The sequence below is a fragment of the Schistocerca piceifrons genome, chromosome 9, assembly GCF_021461385.2.
Source record: "Schistocerca piceifrons isolate TAMUIC-IGC-003096 chromosome 9, iqSchPice1.1, whole genome shotgun sequence".
NCBI lineage: Eukaryota > Metazoa > Arthropoda > Insecta > Orthoptera > Acrididae > Schistocerca > Schistocerca piceifrons.
Genome location: NC_060146.1, coordinates 60272539 through 60285946, shown reverse-complemented (window position 1 = coordinate 60285946; position 13408 = coordinate 60272539). Strand labels below are relative to the sequence as shown.

Genomic DNA, 13408 nt, shown 5'->3' with positions numbered 1-13408 from the left:
AAAGTACCGCGTGAATAACAATTTGGCGTCGGGCGGTGTGGCCGAGCGATTCTAGGTGCTTCAGTCTGCAACCGCGCGATCGCTACGGTCGCAGGTTCCAATCCTGTCTCGGGCACGGATGTGTGTGACGTCCTTAGGTTAGTTAGGTTTAAGCAGTTCTGGGTTGTAGGGGACTGATGACCTTAGATGTTAAGTCCCATAGTGCTCAGAGCCATTTGAACCATTTTTGAACAATTTGGCAATCTTCTGCCTTCATGGTATGTGACTTATGTGAAGAAAATACACTGAAGCACCAAAGAAACTGGTATAAGCATGCGTACTGAAATACAGAAATATATAAACGGGCAGAATATGGCGCTGCCGGCAGCAGCACCTATAAGAGACAAGTGTCTGGCGCAGTTGTTAGATCGGTTACTGCTGCTACAATGGCAGGTTACCAACATTTAAGTTAGTTTGAACGTGGTGTTATAGTCGGCGCACGAGCGATGGGACACACTATTTCCGAGCCAGCGATGAACGAGGATTTTCGCACACGACCATTTCACGAGTGTAGCCTGATTGTCAGGAATCCGGTAAAACATCAAATCTCCGACATCGCTGCTGCCGGAAATGATCCTGTCAGAACGGGACCAACGAGGACTGAAAAGAATCGTTCAGCACGACAGAAGTGCAGCCCTTCCGCGAATTTCTGCATATTTCAATGCTGGGCCATCAGAGTGCGAACCATTCACTGAAACATCATCGATATTGGCTTTCGCAGCCCAAAGCCCACTCGTATACCCTTAATGACTGGAGAACAGAAAGCTTCGCCTAGCCTCAGCCGGTCGACACCGACATTGGACTGTTGATGACTGGAAACATGTTACCTGGTCAGACGAGTCTCGTTTCAAGTTGTACTGAACGGATGGAGACAACCTCCATGGGGACCTTGCATGCCGACATGTGACTTTTCAAGCTGGTGGAGGCTCTGAAATGGTGTGGGGCGTGTGCAGTTGCAGTGATGTGGGACCCCTGGTACGTCTAGATACGAGTGTGACAGGTGACACGTAGGTGAGTATCCTGTCTGATCACCTGCATCCATTCGTGTCCATTGTGCATTTCGACGGACTTGGGCAATTCCAGCAGGACAATGCGACATCCCACACATTCAGAATTGCTACAGAGTGGCTCCAGGAACACACTTCTGAGTTTAAACAGTTACACTGGCTGCCAGACTCCCCAGCCATGAACATTATTGAGCATTACTCGGATGTCTTGGAACGCGCTGTTCAGAAGAGATCTTCACCCCCTCCTACTCTTACGGATTTATCGATAGCCCTGCAGGATTCATGGTGTCAGTTCCCTCCTGTACTACTGCAGACATTGCTCGAGTCTATGCCACGTCGTGTTGCGGCACTTCTGCATGCCTACATTGTATTGGGCAGGTGTACCAACTTCTTTGGCTCTTCAGATTATACCAGCAACAATTACAAAATCGATCCGGAGTGGCCAAGCGGTTCTAGGCGCTACAGTCTGGAACCGCGTGACCGGTACGGTCGCAGGTTCGAATCCTGCCTTGGGCATGGATGTGTGTGGTGTCCTTAGGTTAGTTAGGTTTAACTAGCTCTAAGTTCTAAGGGACTGATGACCTCAGAAGTTCCATAGTGCTCAGAGCCATTTGAACCATTTTTGAATTACAAAAAAAAGTTGTTTCAAGGAATGGAGCCGCTTCGTTACGTTTCACGAGTTTGTAATTAGCTAGCGTGAAATAAACAGACGGGTAAAACACCATGTGATTTCTAAATAGTCGCAAATATAGCTCTGAGACAAAAATTCCTTAGCAAAGGAGAAACTAGAGGGTGTGCGGACATTTGCCACGCCGGACATTTGCCACGATTTTCCCTGCTCCGAAGGGTTCGGTCCCGTGTCTCCCCCTCCGCCTGCTCCTCCCCATTGCTTACTGAAGCTTTCCGCTGGTTTACTTAACATACAACCAGAATCTCTTTGGATTTTCCGCCACATGTCTAGAGAGAGTTTCGTTGTGGAAACTATTAAATGCGTCTCGCATTGAAATCCGCACCAAATTTCGAGCCTCAGCAAAACTTCACCAATATTGGAGATTTTACGTTCGTCTAAATTATACTTGCCTTTTTCGGTGCTCCTGCAGCAGCTTTCTGTCGTGTTTTGTGTACCATGGGGGATCAGTTCCGTCTGATATTAATTTATTTGGTATGAATCTCTCGAGTGCTGTTGATACTGTTTCTTTGAGCTTAAGCCACATATGGTCTTCACTTACATAGTTTGGAAGGATTGGAGACTCTCTCTTAGAAATACGTCAACTGAATTTTTAGTTGCTTTTATAAATAGATATATGTCGCGTTTAATTTTGGTGAATTTCTTTGTTACGCAGTTGAGCCTCGCTACGACTATGTGTTCACTAATCTCTGTATGTCGTGATGCTCAGGATTATTTGTGGCTAAGAGGTAAAGTGTGTTTTCGTAACCATTTACAATTTGAATGGCCTCGTCAACTAACTGTTAAAAATAATTTTTAAAAAAGCATTTAGAACAATTACGGAAGTTGTTTTTTTGTGGCGGTGTTCGTAGCGACAAACAATTCGCGGTAGAAACGGCTTACGAAGTCACCGCCACACTTTTAATAGCGGGCCGACCGGTCCGCTGGAACAGTGAACAGAAAGATGAAAACCCAACACTCTGATTAAATGAAAGTCGGTACTTATCTTTATTGACGAAGATACAGAAACACAATAGTGAACTCCGTGTCTACAGAGATCTGTCTAGTTCGAGTCGGAGCGGCTAGGTCAGCGTCGGCTGACGACAAACAACAACTCTGCTGCGATGAACACACAACTGACTAGCAAGTACACAATTCGGTGGCGAGTATACAACTGAGCGGCGAATACAGAACTGTCCTAGCGCTCGCGACTCCAGCGCTTAAGAAGCCAGAAGCCAGCGGTGGCGCGCGCAGACTTGCGGCGATTTGCTGTCTCGCTGGCGCTGCTTATGCGGACGGCGTCCGGACTTTGATGCTGCCAACCTTTTGGCAGCGGGCTCGGGTGGCATTACTGGCTAGGATATAACAGTTTTCTATTTACAATAGGGTATGAAAATGTATTTTTGTCAACATGCGGAAGGTAGATTGAAGTAACTGCCAACTATAATTGTATGAGTAGGGTATCTATTTGTGATGAGACTCAAGTTTTCTTTTCTTTGAACTGTTCAGCAACTGTTTCATCTGAGACAGGGGGTCGGTAAAAGGAGCCAGTTATTAATTTATTCCGGTTGTCGAGTGATTTCTGCCCATTCTAAGTCACAGGAACTATTTGCTTCAAAGTCGATTGTGAGCTTACATTATTTTTCCTTAAGTTGTCCTTGTTTCTGTTGTAGCGCAGATAATTACAATTACGGCTTTTCCCTCCAAAACCTAGGATGCTTCCTCTGTGACCCTGTAAATACCAGAGCTAAACAATGTAGAATAACGACGTACATTACAAGCATAGCATTCTGTATTACTTCATTTCCTTATTTCTAACGTTTTAAAATTGTACGTTTACATTAGATGGCATGTCAGTCATAGATGTTCTTATCTGTATTTAGTGAACGTATTTTCAGTCATGTTTTCAACATTGTCCCGCTACACTTTATCAACTAATGTTTCGCCGCAAAGGATATCGCATTTTAGAGAGTAATTTAATATGGAGTATGTCGTTCTTCTTTTCACATATTCACATACCCATTTCTTATTTCCTTATTGTCTTTTGGGGATGCAGTTGTAGTAATTAAAGTAGGCACAAATGCAGTGATCAAAAAGAAATGATTAGCGAAGGCTACATTCCCATTATCTTTACATCGTTCCTTTCTTGTTGCTCCCATGGCGATGGACTATTTCTATCGTAATCAGTAAGCGTGAAAGGAAGCTAGAGTACAGGCAGAGGGATATGTATTTATACTTGGCAGAACTAACTACATACTGACATAATCGTCGGTATTGCTTTCGTTTCCCAAAAGTTATAAATATTTCGATTTCGTAAAAGAAGCTCTGCATTTGTCCAAGACGTCGAAGAAGAAGAAGGTCCCTTACGTACTGGTTGTATCGAGTGAGATGTGGAGACGGCGGTTTGAAAGCGGACAGAAGCAGTACGAGGAAGGGCGTCCCTTACCTGAGGGATCGCTAAATGGCGAAGGGGCAAGTGTGGCAAATGTCCGGCGTGGCAAATGCCCGGCATTCAAACTAGAGGTGTAGCACCTGGACCGCACCTGGACCGCTATCCCAGTGAAACAGCGTGTTTTCAAGTACCTCAGGTGTTAGCGCTACAATTAGGTACCGGAGTGGGCGGCCCGTATGAGGAGCACTTGACTGATAACACGGTGAGTCAAGTCGCGGTCGGGACTTTGTACGAAAGCGGGGCTCATATAAACGCACAGCAAGGCGTCTTGTCGGCAGTTGCGTAGCGGACGCTGACGGAAGAACCACTCTTACAGGTACAGCATTAGGCGATTTTGGTTGTTCCTTTTTTTTATTTACATTGGAACATTGGCACATTGGACAAGCGTCAGTCACCTAGAGGAGACATCAAGATAATACCGTGTAACTTTTGAGAACGTTTTAGATATAGCCAGTTTGTATTGAAGTGATAAACCTAATTGTACCTTTTTAACTGTATCTTCTATCGGTTCTTGGTAGAACAACATTATAATAAATGAAAACCGCTAGTTTTCTTTCGTTCTACAGTATTACTTGGTTCAAATGGTTCTGAGCACTATGGGACTTAACATCCGAAGTCATTAGTCCCCTAGAACTTAGAACTACCTAAACTTAACTAACCTAAGGATAGTCCATGCCCGAGGCAGGATTCGAACCTGCGACCGTAGCAGTCTCGCGGTTCCGGACTGAAGCGCCTAGAAATGCACGGCAACCCCGGCCGGCTACAGTATTACTTTTATTGTGTGAACAGGTTTTCGGCTTACAAGGCTATCTTTTCTGACTACTGTCGCCAAAGAAGCGACAATGTTCGTGAACGACATTGGAAAAGAAATTACACATGTAGACTGAAACAGAAACGTACAGTAAATAACATCCGTCAAAGATGTTATTTATTTATTGTACGTTTCTGCTTCAACCGGAAGCAAACTAGTGCTTTTCATTTATTACAGTTTTACCATTTACAGGAAGCCGAACGCCACATGTATAATTAATTATTAACGCTGATTCATGTCATCCTCCTAAATACGAAAAATGCCTTTTTTTTCAAATATGTGATTCACAGAATACTTAAATTATCTCTGGCACCAGATACTGTCCAAAAAGGACTAAACATTTTGAAGCCAACTGTCAAAGCTGTCTCAACTGCAAGGAAGTTGATTACTTGCTTCGTAAATTGCAATAGTCTGACAACAACCTTGCAACTCGCAACAGCAAATTTACCAAAATAATATAAACAGGCTTAATTTCTGATAAAAAATAAATTCTTCGAGAATACCGGTTTGATAATTGCCTTTACTACTAACAAGCGTTTGCAGAATAGGCTGAAACATACAACTGGAAACTGCAATGATATCTATCTGAATTTCGGCGTTATTAAAACATTATGTAAACACTGAGACAAATAGTACATAGGTCTGATAGGTCGTAACTTCGCTACTCCTTATGAGGAACACACTTCAGGTACATCTTGTAAGAAGTCAGTATTTGGCCAATACCTGAAGCATCGCAATTACGCGGAAGGGTCTATAACGTATAATTTAAAAGTTCTTCAGAATGCTCCTAAAGGATTGTTACTCACCACATTAAAAGAGATAGAAATTTATGCTCGTCATAAAAATAAACACTCAGCGAGCAATTAGACTTCAGAGAAAAATATTTCTATGATCTTTTTGATGACTTACTACAGAATTTTCCCGCTCTTCTTTTCCTCTTTCATACTTTATTTTGTTTTTAATGAGAAGTTTTTTTGATTGTATAAAACTTCGTTCATTTTAAACTCTCGTCTGCTTATGTTTTTACTTTTTATTCATGACTATCTTAATACGCCCAGTTTGTTTTATGGCAATTACTGTGCAGCGCCTCCCTTGATGTAATATCATGGTTTTGCTCAAGGCTAACCAAAGAATGATACTTTATTTGTATTCGTCTTCATTACTCCAAATAGTAATTGTAAATTAACGCTTACTGCTATTTTACGGATTTTTTTGTGACTGTAAACAACTACGTTCAAAGTTTCTTTTAACTTTCGACTTCTTAAGCGTTTATTTTACATTTACAGCTACTTAGATGGCTCCATGATGTATTATATCGTAGTGATGTAACCTATATTTCCGTACATCTGAAATTATGTGCGCCTATTTCATGGAATATTTTTGACTATAAACGAGTATGTTCATTTCTTTTAAACTTCAATTTCTTCTGCTCGTTGTCAATGACATTTTGTACCGTAGTTCTTTTGATGTAATTTATTTTTCCACGCTTTAGGTATTAGGAATGAGTAAGCAGTCTCGGATGCAAAATGGTTTTTTATTTATTCAATTTGCGATTCGCTTCACTCTCACAAGATCATCAGACATCTGGGAGAAAAACTAGCAAAACTTTATGAGCCAGGAATCAGCTGTAAAGCTACATTGTCAGTTACATAAACTCCAGCGGGACTATCTATACATTTGCCACTTGTGTTCGTGTGTTTTTACTCGGTGAGTTTGTCTTCGGTTACTCTCGTTTCACAACTCATGACGTGGTTTCCCAGTTGCTTTATTTAACTGATAACGTAGCTTTATAGTTGATTCCTGGCTCATGAATTTGTTCTGGGCGCTTCACTCCGGAACCGCGCAGCTGCTACGGTCACAGGTTCGAAACCTGCCGGGCACTGATGTGTGGGATGTCCTTAGGTTAGGTTTAAGTAGTTCTAAGTCTGGGGGACTGATGACCTCAGATGTTTAGTCCCATAGTACTTGTACTGAGGAAACTTGTTTTTCCCCCAGACTTCAGGCAGGCTAGTCGGTTTCAGAAATGTTATTGTCTACAAACCACTGTCCCACAGATGCCGCTTTACGGCAGGGTGTTCTGTCACAGAGTCATCGTCTCCAAGCTGTTCACCGTTTGCTAGAACATATTTCTGTGAAATGTGTTCGTATTCTTGCGTATTTTACGTTTTCCCAAGTGCAGTAAAGGAACTATAGTACTAACGACGCCAAACGAACCCTGACCGTACCACCACCTTCCCTGTACTTCATTCTAGGTACCAGACATGATGACTATAGTTCAATTCTTTCATCTTGGCGGCTCGCGCATGTCCGCCCAGACGCGGCAGATTGCTGCGTTGCCAGTTGCACACGACGCACGCGCCAAGAGAAGCAGCGCCATAGTGTAGCATAGTTCGCAAACTTACGTTTAGGGGGGAGCGCGCAGTTTATTAAGTAAAGCCACCACGGCCGCATTAACCCTTTCGCTGCTACAGAGACGTGCTCCCCGCATTCCGCGATGTGCGTGATTTTGTCATCACTGCACTGCTCGCCTGTGCAGACACTTGGTGTTCCGACTGCTTTGACACACCTATCATTCGAGTTCACAAAAACTATTTGGCCCAAAAATTTGATTTTTACACATCCTCTTGACTGATACCTTCCCCCAATAAAGGAATTAATTTTGTTTGGATGTTCAACGCAGTTTTGTGCAGCATTAAAAAGTCCATAGCGTATACTTTCCGTATGGTCAATTTTACTTGCCACAATGTTGAGAATGACATGTGGACAAGATACCTAAATTTCATATAAAATTTACTGTGTAACAATATCTCATTTAAGTACCGATAGGTGTCGTATGTAATATTGAGAAATATTCCGTCTTTCGCGACTATAATAAAAGTACCAGAGTCATTTCGCGCTTTTCTAAAAAGTTCTGATTAAAACAAAGTAGGCGAAGTACACAAAACTGAATTGTGGACGTAATAAAACATAGAAACTAAAATATATTGTCAGTGAAGCGCAATGCGCAAACAATTTGTGTTTGTCACAGCGGACAGCAAATACTTGCCAAAACATAGATCAGTCGACGAAAACATTGAATATGATGATGTTGCCAAAGCAGCGAAACAAAGAATTGCGACAGACAATCAAGTAGCTCGGCAACGTATGAGCCGAAATTCTGATCTAAATAATACTTTTAATACTATCGCAAAAGAATATATCTCAATATGAATAGTAAAACAGCGACTGCGGAAGAGAAGATATACAAGCAAAAAAGATAACATGAATATTGTATGCGTCCCTTTTCATTGTTTTTAACTGCTGTGAAAAGAAATATTGGAGGGCAAAATTAGAAAAAACGAAAACTTATTATGATTATAATGAAGAGATAAAGCACTAGAAACTTCAAAAAATTACATTCAAACGAATAAAATTCATTAAGTAAGATACTTAGATATTGTTTTTAAATAAAGAAAATATTAAGCACCGAACAGTGTTGGAATTTGGAACCTTTCGCTTAGCAGTCAAAGACCTTAACCATAGCGATACTGCAACTTGTTTTTCTACAGACTTCCTGGAGGACTCCAAAATCTAACGCACGACACCGACAAACTCTGTTGGTATGACTATGAATTACTCACGTTTCGTCGAAGTACAATAGGAAATAAACAATTACCGCTGTTCTTTATTGCGAAAAACCGGTTATTGAGAATGATACAAACACCTTTCCTTGCTATCGCCTGAATTAGGAGGCTTATTGCTTGTTTGGTTTAATTAATTAATAGAATATGAAGCAATTGGTATAAAGAATGCTTTTTCCAAACTTTCTATAAAAGAAAGTCTGCTATCAAGACATTGCTTTTGTTCAACTACTTTATTTAAGACTGAACCTTTCTAAAACTGAAGACACTCGTCCGTGCTCTGCACTGCAGTCGAGCTCTGGCAACGTCGTTCTCTGATCATTGGCTGATTGTGTTTTGTGACGTCAGATGCGTAGAACGAACCTAAACTCGGCCGCCGTCGTAAATGACGCATAGTAACGTTTTCCAGGCATTCAGCCAACCCTGACCTCCCATAGGACTGCCACAGGGCAAAGCGTGGTTTGTCGCTCAGAATCACTGGTTCCCAGTCGTCCACTGTCTTTACACCAGCTCAAGCGTCGCTTAGCATTTACTACTGAAATGTATGGGTTATGTAACGTTGTACCCCAGTCTTTGTAACTCACCGCGCATAGTCAGTTTACTAGCAGCTCGTGGTCTCGCGGTCGCGTTCTTGCTTCCCGAGCACGGGGTCCCAGGTTCGATTCCTGGTGGGGTCAGGTGTTTTCACCTGCCTCGAGATGACTAGGTGTTTGTGTTGTCCTCATCATTTCATCATCATTCACGAATGTGGCGAGTTAGGACTGAGCAAAGGTTGGGAATTTGTACGGGCTCTGATAACCGCGCAGTTGAGCGCCCCACAAACCAAACATCATCATCATCATCATCATCAATGTTCGACCGTCCCTGTTCGTCACTACATGAGGTCTGTGTGGTCTTGGTTTATCTGTTGTCATTCCTTTGTGTTTCCACTTCACAAACGCATCACCAGCAGTTGACTTCGGGAGTTCTAGAAGGGTTAAACTGTGCCCGATGGATTTGTCACTCAGGTGACATCCAATGACTAGCCCACATTCGAAATCACTGAACCCTCCTGAGCGAACCATTCTGATGCTACAACTTCTGTATTGCCAACACAAAACGCCCATCCTCCTTTGACACTGGGGGGTCCATCTCTCTTAACATTTAGCGGTCAGTTCCGTATTACAAAGGGGTGTCGCGGTATTTTTACGAGGGTAATTCCAAAATCTAAGGTCTCCTATTTTTTTATAAGTAGATAGACCTGTTTATTTCTACAATGGTTTACATCAGTTTACAGCTTGTACATTTAGCTATTTTTCGACATAATCACCATTTCTGTCGATGCATTTTTGTAGACGCTGTGGCAGTTTTTGTATGCCCATGTCATACCAGCTCGCCGTCATGCTGTTCAGAAAGCTATGAACTTCTTCTTTCACCTCTTCGTCGGAGCTGCTTGCCACAAACGAATCAAAAAAAATGGTTCATATGGCTCTGAGCACTATAGGACTTAACTTCTGAGGTCATCAGTCCCCTAGAACTTAGAACTACTTAAACCTATCAGAGACATCCACGCCCAAGGCAGGATTCGAACCTGCGACCGTAGCGGTCGCGCGGTTCCAGACTGCAGCGCCTAGAAACGATCGGCCACGCCGGCCGTCCAAACGAATCATTTAACAAAGAGGTGACAACGGGCTTCCCATTGCAACTCCCTGTTGGCGTCCGTAAAAGATGATCTTGGTTTGCGTAAGGCTGGGGTCTATCGTATTCCTTGCAGTTGTGGGATGTCATATATTGGTCAGACATTCAGGACTGTGGAAGACCGGTGTATTGAACACAAGCGTCACACACGGTTACAACAGCCGAGCAAATCCGCTATTGCAGAACACTGCCTTGACACTGGTCATCCTATGGAATACAACAACACGGAGATTCTGGCTTGCACGTCCAGCTATTGGGATAGTGTTATTAAGGAAGCTGTTGAAATCAAACTATCAGGCAACTTTATTAACAGAGATGGTGGATTTTGTTTAAATGCTGCTTGGAATCCGGCTCTGTCTCTCATCAAAAAACAGAGGGACAGAATTAGTACTATCTCACCTGTTGATTAGTCTCTATTGATATTTCTGGTGTTGGTCATCTTTGTTTGTGTTGACACTTGTTCTGTGTGTTGTATCTTCCTTGTTTCTCCTCTGTGAACCGAGGTATTAAATTTCCTTGCACATTTCTTCCTCCTTGCATCTGTGCCTTGAGAATGGCAGGGTGTGCTCCAGTCGAAACATCGGCGGTGGTCAACGACGTCACCCGGCAGCAAACCCGTAAGTTGTTCGAATCTTCTATCCTGGTCTACCGCATCGAGTAGGTGGTCGTAACGTTTTGCCACTTCAGTCTACCTGTTGACGTGCACCTGCTGTTTCCAATACGTCCAGCGTGAGTAGAGCGCGCTGTGTTTATCAGCTGATCGGAGCCGCCAGGAAGTCCTTCGCCTGGCCGCTCCGGCTTACGTGAACCCAGATCGGTGTCCTAACGCCGTGAGTCAGCTATCAGCTGCCGGAAGTCGCGACCTTGCACCCTTTGCGCATGCGCCGTGGCTGCCTCCACTCAAATCCTTCACAGTCTGCTAGCGACGCACCGACGCGCAGCATCGCTGAGAGGTACGTCTGGCAAGGTTCTCTCGTTTCACGTTTACAGGCCTCTTGTTTACGCGCTCTGAGGGGGCATAGGGTTAGCAGTTGTCAAGTCCTCTGGTCGTTCGCCTCTCCCATATCGGAATGTTCATCGCAGAGTAGCACTTACACCCTTCGTCATTCATTCACTCACTCAAATTGCTCCGCACATTGAAACGTCCCTTTAGAAAAATTAATGAATGACTGTGCTGATAAACCTCTTACGAATCCTAAGGAAATGAAATTCGAAAACAAAGGAAGTAGGTTACAGTACGCTTGTTCGCCCACTGCTTGAATACTGCTCAGCAGTGTGGGATCCGTACCAGATAGGGTTGATAGAAGAGAGAGAGAAGATCCAACGGAGAGCAGCGCGCTTCGTTACAGGATCATTTAGTAATCGCGAAAGCGTTACGGAGATGATAGATAAACTCCAGTGGAAGACTCTGCAGGAGAGTCGCTCAGTAGCTTGGTACGGGCTTTTGTTGAAGTTAGTTTCGAGAACATACCTTCACCGAGGAGTCAAGCAGTATATTGCTCCCTCCTAAGTATATCTCGCGAAGAGACCGTGAGGATAAAATCAGAGAGATTAGAGCCCACACAGAGGCATACCGACAATCCTTCTTTCCACGAACAATACGAGACTGGAATAAAAGGGAGAACCGATAGAGGTACTCAAGGTACCCTCCGACACCCACCGTCAGGTGGCTTGCGGAGTATGGATATAGATGTAGATGTAGATGTAGGTTATTTGATTTTCAAACAGCTGGGCAGAACTGAACGTACTCAGACGTTTCTCTCTTTACCTATTCTGATCAACACCAAACTGACACACAATATTTTTAGCGCAACGCAATCTTTCAATAATCCCTACAAAAGAATGGCCCTGACTAACAATAACCTATACCTTTCATGAATCACTTACCTCACAAAAATCTTCGTTACTCGAACTACTGCAACACAGCGAGCGCCACTACAGCCAGCTAAATAAAAGATTCTAACTACTGAAGCCACTAACTACAGATAGGCATAGTCAGCAAATGAAAGATTTTTATAGAGAACAAACAATGTATTTACCTTAATAACGTTCAAAAGTCATCACACACTTTTGAACATTATTAAGGTAAATACATTGTTTATTCTCTATAAAAATCTTATATATATATATATATATATATATATATATATCAGCTCATGATATCCAGTATTACAAATTTAGTCTATCTGGCGGACACACGTCCAGATCATCAGCTCTCAAAATTCTGCCATCTCTCTCCTCACATCCACCACTGCTGGCGGCTCACCTCCAACTGCGCAACGCTACGCGCTGTTCACATCCAACTGCCCAGCACTACAATGGCGAATATTCCAACAATGCCAACCAGCCACAGACTGCACACAGCACAGCCAGTGATTTTCATACAGAGTGCTAGGTGATGTTACCAACATAAAAACCTTAAAAGCCTACTTACAACATTACAACAAGATGCAGAGCCCCTTCTAAAACAGTGTTATCGTCACTCCTCATATCTCCAACAGTTAGTGAGCACAAATTTATAAAGAATTCCTGTCGAAAGATATATAATTTTGAGAAAAGTGTCTACAACGAAATACGCCGATTTTCGTAAATTTAAATAGCAAATATGGGAACGACTATGGGGAAAAATATTAATAAGTGAATGGGTTAATAACGATCGTGTGAAACCCTCTTCGCTCTGACAGTTCACAAAACATAGAACGCAACAGATAATGCCGCCGAGGTAGTTGCCGTATTCCTACCGGAAGGCATTCGATATAGTTCCGAGCGGGCGAATGTGAGCGAGCGCAAGTAGAACACATCTTCTCCTGTTAATCGAGAGAAATCATCATACGTAAATGTAATGTCGAGTTTACCCTAAGCGAATGTTGCAGTACCGTTACTAATCAGAATATATTTTAAAAAAAAAATGTTCAAATGTGTGTGAAATCTTATGGGACTTAACTGCCAAGGTCATCAGTCCCTAAGCGACCTAAAGTATCCTACGGACAAACACACACGCCCATGCCCGAGGGGGGATTCGAACCTCCTCCGGGACTAGCCGCACAATCTGCAGCTCAGAATATACAGGGTGATCGAAAAGTCAGTATAAATTTGAAAACTTAATAAACCACGGAGTAATGTAGATGGAGAGGT

The 13408-nt window shown here is 42.9% G+C and overlaps 1 protein-coding gene across 1 annotated transcript in view; it reads left to right on the top strand.

Moving 5' to 3' along the window:
* The first annotated feature begins 11200 nt into the window (after positions 1 to 11200).
* Positions 11201 to 13408, top strand: part of LOC124717126 (15-hydroxyprostaglandin dehydrogenase [NAD(+)]-like) — an 85292-nt gene continuing 83084 nt past the window's right edge. Inside the window, exon 1 of the mRNA XM_047243862.1 lies at positions 11201 to 11226. The gene's annotated coding sequence lies outside the window, so the exon portion shown is untranslated. The remainder of the gene's footprint in view (positions 11227 to 13408) is intronic.